Here is a 9,283-nt window from a genome sequence, read left to right as displayed (position 1 = left end):
AGGGTTATCAATGGCTTTGAATTTAGGAATGTCATTGGCAGAGAACTTCTGCGGAAGAAGTTCCTTATCCACCGAGACTCCCTTAGAGATTATTCCAAAATACTTGTAGTTATTAGAGATTTAACTCAAGCTATCCTCCATGCGCTTGATGGTTTCAATGGGTACTTTCTTGTTAGGATCTTCGACTCGAGTAGTGAGCCTCTTGAGCATCTCGGCAAGTCCATTCACGGTTTCTTTAAGTTGGTCGACTTCTTCTTAACTGGCCATTATTACGAACTTTTTTTTGCGTTGAATGGGTTTATCAAAGAGTAGTACCTGGACGAAGGTGTTGTACTTGATTAAACGCCCTTTTCTCCTTGACCAAGAGCTGTAAAATTAAACCATTGACTCTTTTAATGACTTGACTCAAACTTAATTCAACATGCATAGATGGGAAATATCATAGTGATGAGGGGAATGATATGTATGGAGGAAGCATGTAAGAGGACTTATGTGAATGTGGAAAGTGTTTAAGAGAGAAAGTGTAATGTACTGAAAGTGTGTGGGAAGGTAGATGTGAATGTGGAAAGATATGGAATTTTTTGGGAATAAGATGAACTCTCAACTCAAATGACAGAAAGAAGACTCATGCATGAACCTAAGACATGGTCATGGTGAAAATACATGTACAAAGTGTGTGTGATGACTCGTGAGTGCAAGAGTCGTGTGATGACCATGGGACTAAGTATGTGATTAGAGTCAAGCAAAGACTAAGTTAAGATCTCGGTTAAACATTAAATTAATTAATCATGAAATTTAGAGTCGACGTGAAGACTCGGAAAGAAAATACCAAACCATCGTGTGGCGATATGATGGAACCGTCGCGGCGCGCTGGCTCCATCGCAGCGCGATATGACTATCGCGTCGCGATAACGCTGGCGTTCTGTTGCACAAACCAAACTTCCGCGCCAAAACTACAGCGTCAGTTTAATTTGTTTTCGATAATTCTTTCAAAGTTATAAGCCTATAATCTCACTAAGTCAAGTATATTTATACTTTATTAATTCAAATTAATTAACCAATTAATTAAGCAACGTCCTTTTAGTCAATGATTAGTTTGTTTAGACTTTATTTACAAACACAAGTCAACACAAGAGGTTAGTTCATCACAAGTAAGGTATGCACAAGCAAGGAATGCACAAGTAGTCAAATAGTCACAACATGATGAAAAGAGTTTGCAACTTAACCATGGCTCAAGTTCTCTAAAGTTCAAGGATTATGGTAGTCAAATGAGGGTCCATGGTTATGATTCCAGATGCATCGCGCGGAAGCCTTACCTTTGGAAGGGTTGGCGTGGAGGGATGGGAACCCGCAAGTAAGACTTACTTCCATGGTTAGGTGAATTCACAAACTCGGATGTACCTGTCGTTGCACGGAGCGTTTGATTAGGTAGATGGAGCGTGAACTCCCAGGGGTTAAGACCATATGCAGAACACATATGGGTTCTTAAAAGTCAAAAAAACTCAATCAGGCAATAGAATTGGCGAGATAGTACTAGAATCGGTCAAAACAAAAGGCAGACTCCTTGTTCAATGTCGCGAGAACTCGGCGCGAGAAAACAGGAGTTGTCGCGCAGTACCAGCTCTATCGCATTGCGATAAAGCTGTTGCATGGCGATGGATCCTGTTGTCTCGCGGCAGTTCCTACGCGTCACGGCAGTTTTTTGTGTTCTACGGATTTTCCGATTATTGCAGTATCTTTTCGATTCTAGTTGTGAAAGATATTTCCGGCCTTTCCTACTTGTAAAAATCCTATGTTTTTAACGCATTTTGGACGGACTTTCCAATGCGGACCTTTTTATGCTTATGCCACAATGTTAATCAAAATTACGCACAATGAATATCTTGAATCTTTCAAATCTCATCCACTCATTCTAAGTCGATTGCCATGATAAATTTTAGGAATCAAAATAGAAATCCTCCCCAGTGGAGTCGCCAAAAAATTATAGGGAATATTTCAAACTCAACCTTAAGCCTCATTGGGATCATGCACTTAAGCATGGTGGCATCCAAAGGAAAAGAAGCTAGAGATAAAAGAGTCGCCAACAAGTTTTAGGAACTTGTAAACCGTTCACGGGTGTGAAGGTTACACCCCATTCACGGTCACGGAGATTGCTAACTCCATAGTGGTCCAAAACCATGACTAGATATTCGAGGATGATGGTACGAATCCAACCTAAAACAGATTGAACCCGCCCTAAATTGGCCTCTACTTAATTCTTATGATATTCATGTGCGCTTTCTAATCAACATACATACAACAAGTTAGCCCTAAACCTGTTTAATCTACGCTGGTTGATATTAATGCACAAATAAATATGTTATTGGCAATCTCTTGAATTAAAATCATATTAAGCCTAAAATCAAATTATTAGTTATCTTATTAGGCGTTATTTCAAGTACAAATTCCCTATAGACCTACAGAAAAAGTGTGATCAAGCATTAACAATAAAGCAACATAATCAAGCAATGTATAATTATTGACACAACAATCATCATCATAATCATAATTATCAAAACATGATTAACAGCAAGATCCCAGGCATGATACTAAACAAATTAATAACAAATCCTAGCATGTCTCTAATAAAAGTCATAATCAAAGCATTCACCTAAACATGATACTAGAAAGCATGACATTAGGAATATTAATTAACACCCTGAACATGATACTAAGAATCAAAATAAACATTCTAACATGATAATAAAAATCACAAAAGCATCCTAACATGATACTAGGAATTAAGACAACATCCTAAGCATGATTTCTATATCAAAGGAATAATTAAGTAATCGAATTACTTACTTTGATGCCTCATATCTCTTTCTATCAAAACAATACATACGTTAGTAACTTCAAGTAAGATTAAATCAAATAAAGTAAATAAATCAAATAAGAATTGAAATATGGATTTGGGACCAAACCCTCAAAACTATCAACCTTTCACGTCGAGGTCGAAGGCAACTTCGAGATTGGCTAGGAGTATTCAAAGCTCGTGAAGGAGGTATGGTATATGATATCAAGAAGGTGTTGGGATGTGTTTAGGCTAAGCTAAGAGAGAGAGAGAGAGAGAGAGAGAGAGAGAGAGAGAGAGAGAGAGAGAGAGAGAGAGAGAGAGAGAATAAGCTTTTAGCTTAGAGAGGGAATTAGATAATGATTGTTGGTGATCAAGCTTGTTGATGATTGAAAACGGGGTGAAACGCTCTATTTATAGAGAAAAAAGAGGGTCGAAGTTCAGAAAAAAGTAAGAATTCGAATTGGAATAAAACTCCTTTTATCGCGGCGCGATAGGAGTATTGCGGCGCATTGGGACCATCGCGGCGCGACAAGGTCTATCGCGGCACGTCGGACCATAGTGGTGCAATAGGGTCCATCGCGACGCGATGAGCTTATTGCGATGCGATGGTTCTATCGTTTTGTGATGGTTTTCTAAAGATAACAATTTTCACAAAATTCGATTTCCAATGGAATTGGGTTAACAAAATATCTGTATGTATTCTATTTTGATCGAGATTAGGTTTATCAAAAAAGAGATGTTTTATTCAATATCAAATTCTTTAATCTTTATCTTTCGGGGAAAGGATAAATTAGAACCTTCTAGAGGATTCTAGAAGCTCTTTATAAATCCTAATTAGTTTAGGAATGAGGTTAAGGTTAATGGACCTTCCGCATGATCATTGGGTCGCAGGTAAAACTCGGTTTGGGCTCGGTTTAGTATTTTGGCCATAACTTCCTCGTTATAACTTGGATTTGGACTTATAATATATCGTTGGAAAGGTGTTTTCAAGCCCAATCCAAATATAAAATTATAGGACCCGGACTATGGACCAAAATAGATTGTTTTGGACGTTTTTATAAAGAGGACACGAAATGAATGATTTTACGGACACGAAATGAATGATTTTGGGTTTAAAGACACGAAATAAATGATTTTGGTTAAAACGTTTCAAGAAAGGTTAGAAATTAGGCCAAGTCTTAAGGGAACTTCACAAGACTCTTCAACTCTTCACCTAACTCGATATTCAAAGACGTGAAAGATACTCATCACTGGGTTTGGTTCTTGGAAAGACACAATCAGGGGTTTACACATCGTATCCCGAAAAACTTTAACGACTTCCTTGTCCGGAACTAAGAACCAATTAGAACCGTGAAACCTTTCCTATGAAAAGGTCATCTCTTGTAGTTTGCTCCAAAAACATTTGGTTGATCAAGGCGAACTCATGAAGATATTGAGAATTGTTTCGGGTGCTTTTAGTCCCTCGGGAGAGTTACAATACTGGGTATGAGTGCCTGACTTCTGTACCAGCAAAACCACGAAACTCCGATTGGGTGGGGTTCCGCCTCCGAAGACCAAGTTAGTATGATTCCGGATGAGTAAGCGTGAGGAAAGTAAAATGGGTGTTTCTCTCTGATTTAGGGAGATTCCGCAATTAATATTGCTCGGGATTTGTGTATATATTTTCTGAATGCCAATAAATGAGGATGATTCCTCTATTTATAGCAGATGAGAATCTTCTCCCCCATTGGGGGTTCAATGCCACGTGGCATCCTCTAATTGGATCCCTCGAGGCTTGTATGAGGGTGACACGTGTCAGGCCCTCATTGGGCCACGTGGCAGGGGTAATTTTTACCCCAATCAAGAATCATTCGACTCTCGAAAATCATGAACCAGAGTTAACTCCTCAATCAACTTCTTGTAATAAGAGTCATCAAGAGTGAGGGTAATGATAGTAATCATTCCCCCAAGTTAAATGCGGCCCGACAGAGATGAACTGTCACGAATTTCAATCAAACAATTGATGAGATGATTGGTGAAATTAATGAACTCCACTTCCCCCATAGGTTTATCAACTATCCATAGCCAACAAAGCTCTTCATGAAAAATAGCTCCAAGCTACTCATTAGTATTAAGAGTGTAAGTGAGAAGCCTAATAAAGTATCTCAAGACTGGATGTATGATAGCGGCGTATTTAGAATATTGGGGTGCATAAGAATCCTCCGTTGAGATATGTCTCCACCACTTTCTCTTCTTGTATTCATGTTTATCCCTCATGTGAAGATAGTCGGATAAACAAGCTCCTATGTGCTTTATGCCTTAGGAAACTTGAAGATATCACCAAGAAGGGAAACATGAATCCTATGATCATGGTTGAAAAGTCAAGTAGCAATTGTAGGAACCCCCTTCTTTAAATTGTTTCACCTCAAATGAAGAAAGAAACTCATTGGTGAGTCAGAGTGTGGGTAGCGGCATGGAGCAACAAGAACTCGTCCAAACTAAAGTTGTAAGCAAGTCTCTTCACTTCCTCATCGATCAACGTACAATTTGGTAGTTATTGTCGAATCATAGAATCTTGAGAAAGAATTTAATGCTTTGAGATAACATCGAAATGCTTCCAATGCGACTCTTTAATTTAGTGAACTCAATATCATATGTCTCCGTGATGTAAGGAGAAGGAGAAGGAACCACCACCCATAGGAGGTGGAGGAGGCTCGGGCACGAAATTGGTGTATAAGCCCTTTAGCTCATCGTGATGGTGCTCTACAAAATTCAATAACAAGTGTAAGCTAAGTAATGGAGTAATGATAGGCAAGCAATGAAATATGGAAGAATAAGAACACCATTTGCCTAAAAAAATTCAATGAAAAGTAGATAACTAGATAAGCACATAATAGCACCATCAATAAGCAACATGGGTATCCAAGTAGTATACTAATGCCATGAGCCATAATAAACTAAATCAATAATCAACAATGAACAATGAAATAAGAACAAACAATTAAGCATAATATAATACCCATTAAGTATCATGAATCACAGAAGAGGACACAAAATATCAACAGTAAGCATCATCTCTACCAAATACCCATGTAAACCAAAGAAATCCAACAATGGTAGTATCCATGACTAAAAAACTTCAATTTTATCATCAAATAACATCATATTACTCAAAACACAAGCATAAAAGACTAACAATAATAATTCACCATACCAGCAAAAGTTAGGGTTTCAATTTCTCAAAGTAGGATGATAATCAAAGAAACAAGTTAGAATCATACCTTCGATATGATGAGAAAAGAAACCTTAAAATGTATGCTAGATGTGGAGAATAGAAGAATTCTACACCTAACTACAAGTCTTCAAGGCAAAATAAAACAATCCCCTAAATTTTCAAAAGCTTGAAAATTTTGAAATTTGAGTTCGAATTTGATGATGAAATTCGAGCTGGTGATGAAGATTTTAATGATGAATTAGAATTTATATCCAAGATGAAATAAGTGAATATGTGTGAGTATGAGTGAGACTTACAAAGAGAGTATAAAGAGAGAGATAGAAGTTGCACGAAATGTACACGAAAAGCGATAGCGTCCGTGAGCTAAGGCACAACATCAGCTGCGGCGCACGTGCACAACCTAACATTGAGCGCATGTACGTGTGTGTGGTCTGGCACGTGCGCTGACTGGTTGCATGGTGCGCTTGTCAAGAGGGGTGTGCCCGCGCACGAAGGCTGGTGATGTTTAATATATAGTTAGAATCAAAAGAGCACTTTTATGGGTGCACTAACTACCCTCGTGAGTGCACGCCTTGAGAGCACCTCTGTTTTCAACTTTACAATTGAACTTCATGCTCTCTAAACTTCCCATGAACACCTAAACTGATGGAAATCAATTCTCTAATTGACTCAAAAGCACCTAAACAAAGGAAATAAAAAATTATGCCAAAGAACACTAAAATCAAAGCAAATAAAAATAGAAAAAATAAAGAAAGAAAGAAAGAAAAGGTAAAAAAAATCCAAATTACCTCCCGGAAAGCGTTTATTTAAGATCATAAGCTTGACTAATTTTCGTTCGACTCAAGGAGGGCTTAAAAAGACGCAAGATATCAACTACATCGACTATGACCTCATCGTAATAGAGCTTAAGACGGTGACAATTCACTTTGAAAGATCTAGTCATCTCCAAATTTGAGATTTCAACTACACCATGAGGAAAAAAGTTTTTGACAAGGAAAGGACCACTCCATTGTGAGATGAGCTTTTCAGGAAACAAACGGAGTCATTCCATTCTTTGGAGCGAGCCATATAAGAACATGCATAGGCATTAAAATAGTATTCCTCAAATTGATGCAAATCCAATAACCGTTGTTCACCTAGATTGATTTTCTTGATAGCCCATTGAATTATATGTTCAAGCTTAACAAGAAGGTGACATCCCTTACCATAGACAAGCTTATAAGGAGTCATGCCAATTGTAGTTTTGAAAGTCGTCTGGTAAGCCCATAAGGCATCGTTGAGCTTATCCGACTAATATTTTCTATGCTTTAAAAAGGATTTCTCAAGTATAAACTTGACTTCCCTATTTAATCAAACTTCAGTTTGCTTGCTAGTTTGGAAATGATAAGCAAGGATGAAATGCTGATGAATGTCGTGCTTTCTCTACATTTTCCAAAAGGCGTGATGCCAAAGTGTGAACCATTGTCATTGCTCTGGGAAACCCATATCGGGGATATATGATCTTCTTAAACTTCTTTAACACAACTTTGTGGTTACTTGTAGGCGAGGTAATGCCTTCAACCCTTTTCGACACATAATCAACCGCAACAAGAATGTATTGATTGTCATAGGAACAAGGAAAATGTCTCATAAAGTTAATACCCCAAACATCAAAGATCTCAAGCTCAAGAATAGGATGTTGAGGCATTTAGTTACTCTTAGATATATTCCCGTTTCGTTGACCAATGGTCACAACTCACAAGTCTTAATGAAACCCCAAGTGTCTTTCACATTCATTACTTTTCAATAAAGTATTAACACCACTAAATTTTTTCATACAAGTTTTTAATACTCCAACTGCCCTCTCATACTCTTACTTTATTAATAAAAATTAGGAAAAGTTACAAATAACCACCCCTCAAAACACCAAAATTTGATTTTACCACCTGTTTTTTTGTTTATAAACAACAACCCCTTAATAAAAAAAGTTAGAAATCACCACCTATAGTCTAGTTCCAACCAATTTTTCGACTATGGGGCTAACTTTTTTTTTCTCTTCCCATTTTCCACAATTTTCGCTATTTTTAACAACAAAATGAGCAATAAAACATTGATTAAGCATATAAAACCTAACAAATATGATTAATTTGCAAAATTGTTCAACTTTAAGAAATCCCTAAAATCATTTACATAAACCCTAATCTTTCGTACCTCATACTGCTAACAATACTCAACATTAGTCCAACAATCTTCTCCCTTAACAACATCCTTATCAACCAAGTGAAACAAAACAATAAAATAAAAAGGAAAATTATCTAAAATAAATTAGCCCAGATTTGAACAAGCTAAGAATGAACCCTAAAATTATCCTCAATTTCATAAACATGAATCCTAATTTACCTAGCTGCAATTAACTACTACATACAACAATTTAAGTGTTAAATCATCAATTTCTAACATTTTAAGAAACGAATAACTCATGCCTAAGATGAGTAGGTCCCTGAATCTTCTGTGGAAGAGAGTTCTATTTTGATTGGGTTCTTGTGGCGAGAAATTGGAGGGGTTGCTTTCCCACGAAAAACCTCTCGAGGCATCTTCGAGGAACTAAGTTGTAAATCTTCTTTTTGAAAGTTGTTCTTTTGCAATTGTGATTACCTTAGCTTAACTTCAATCTCTTTGAATTGAACACTAATTCGTTGGCTTGGTTGCAAAAGTTTTGATTTAACACAATTTTTTGGGAGAAAATAGCACTGTATTAGTTTTTAACATGGAAGAGAGGATAAAATCGAGGGGGAGATATAAAATGCCAAAAATAGCCTTTATCAGGGCCCACAGTTGAAAAATTGGCCGAAATCAAACTAAAGGTGGGGATTTCTAATTTTTTTTTATTTTTTAAGGGATGGTTAAAAAAAAGAGAAATTCTCAATAGTAACAATGTAGTTTTGCACATTCTCAATGGTAACAAAATATTTGGCAAATTTTCTTAAATTAGCATTACTTATTATAAATTTCCCAAATATAACAATATTTTTACAATTAACAACTAATTAGCTTAATAAAAAAGAAGGGAAATTATCAATAGTACACCCAAGCTTTGGGCCTTTCTCAATGGTGCACCTACTCATTTATTCTTTATCAGTGGTATACCCAAGGTTTCACACAGTTATCAGCAATATACCTACCGTTTTCTTTCCGTTAAAAAAACGTTAGTTTTGAATTTTTTCGATTTTTTAACTTAAAAATTGACACGTGGC

The sequence above is a fragment of the Chenopodium quinoa genome, unplaced genomic scaffold (genome assembly GCF_001683475.1).
Source record: "Chenopodium quinoa cultivar QQ74 unplaced genomic scaffold, ASM168347v1, whole genome shotgun sequence".
NCBI lineage: Eukaryota > Viridiplantae > Streptophyta > Magnoliopsida > Caryophyllales > Amaranthaceae > Chenopodium > Chenopodium quinoa.
This window is presented reverse-complemented; position numbering follows the sequence as displayed.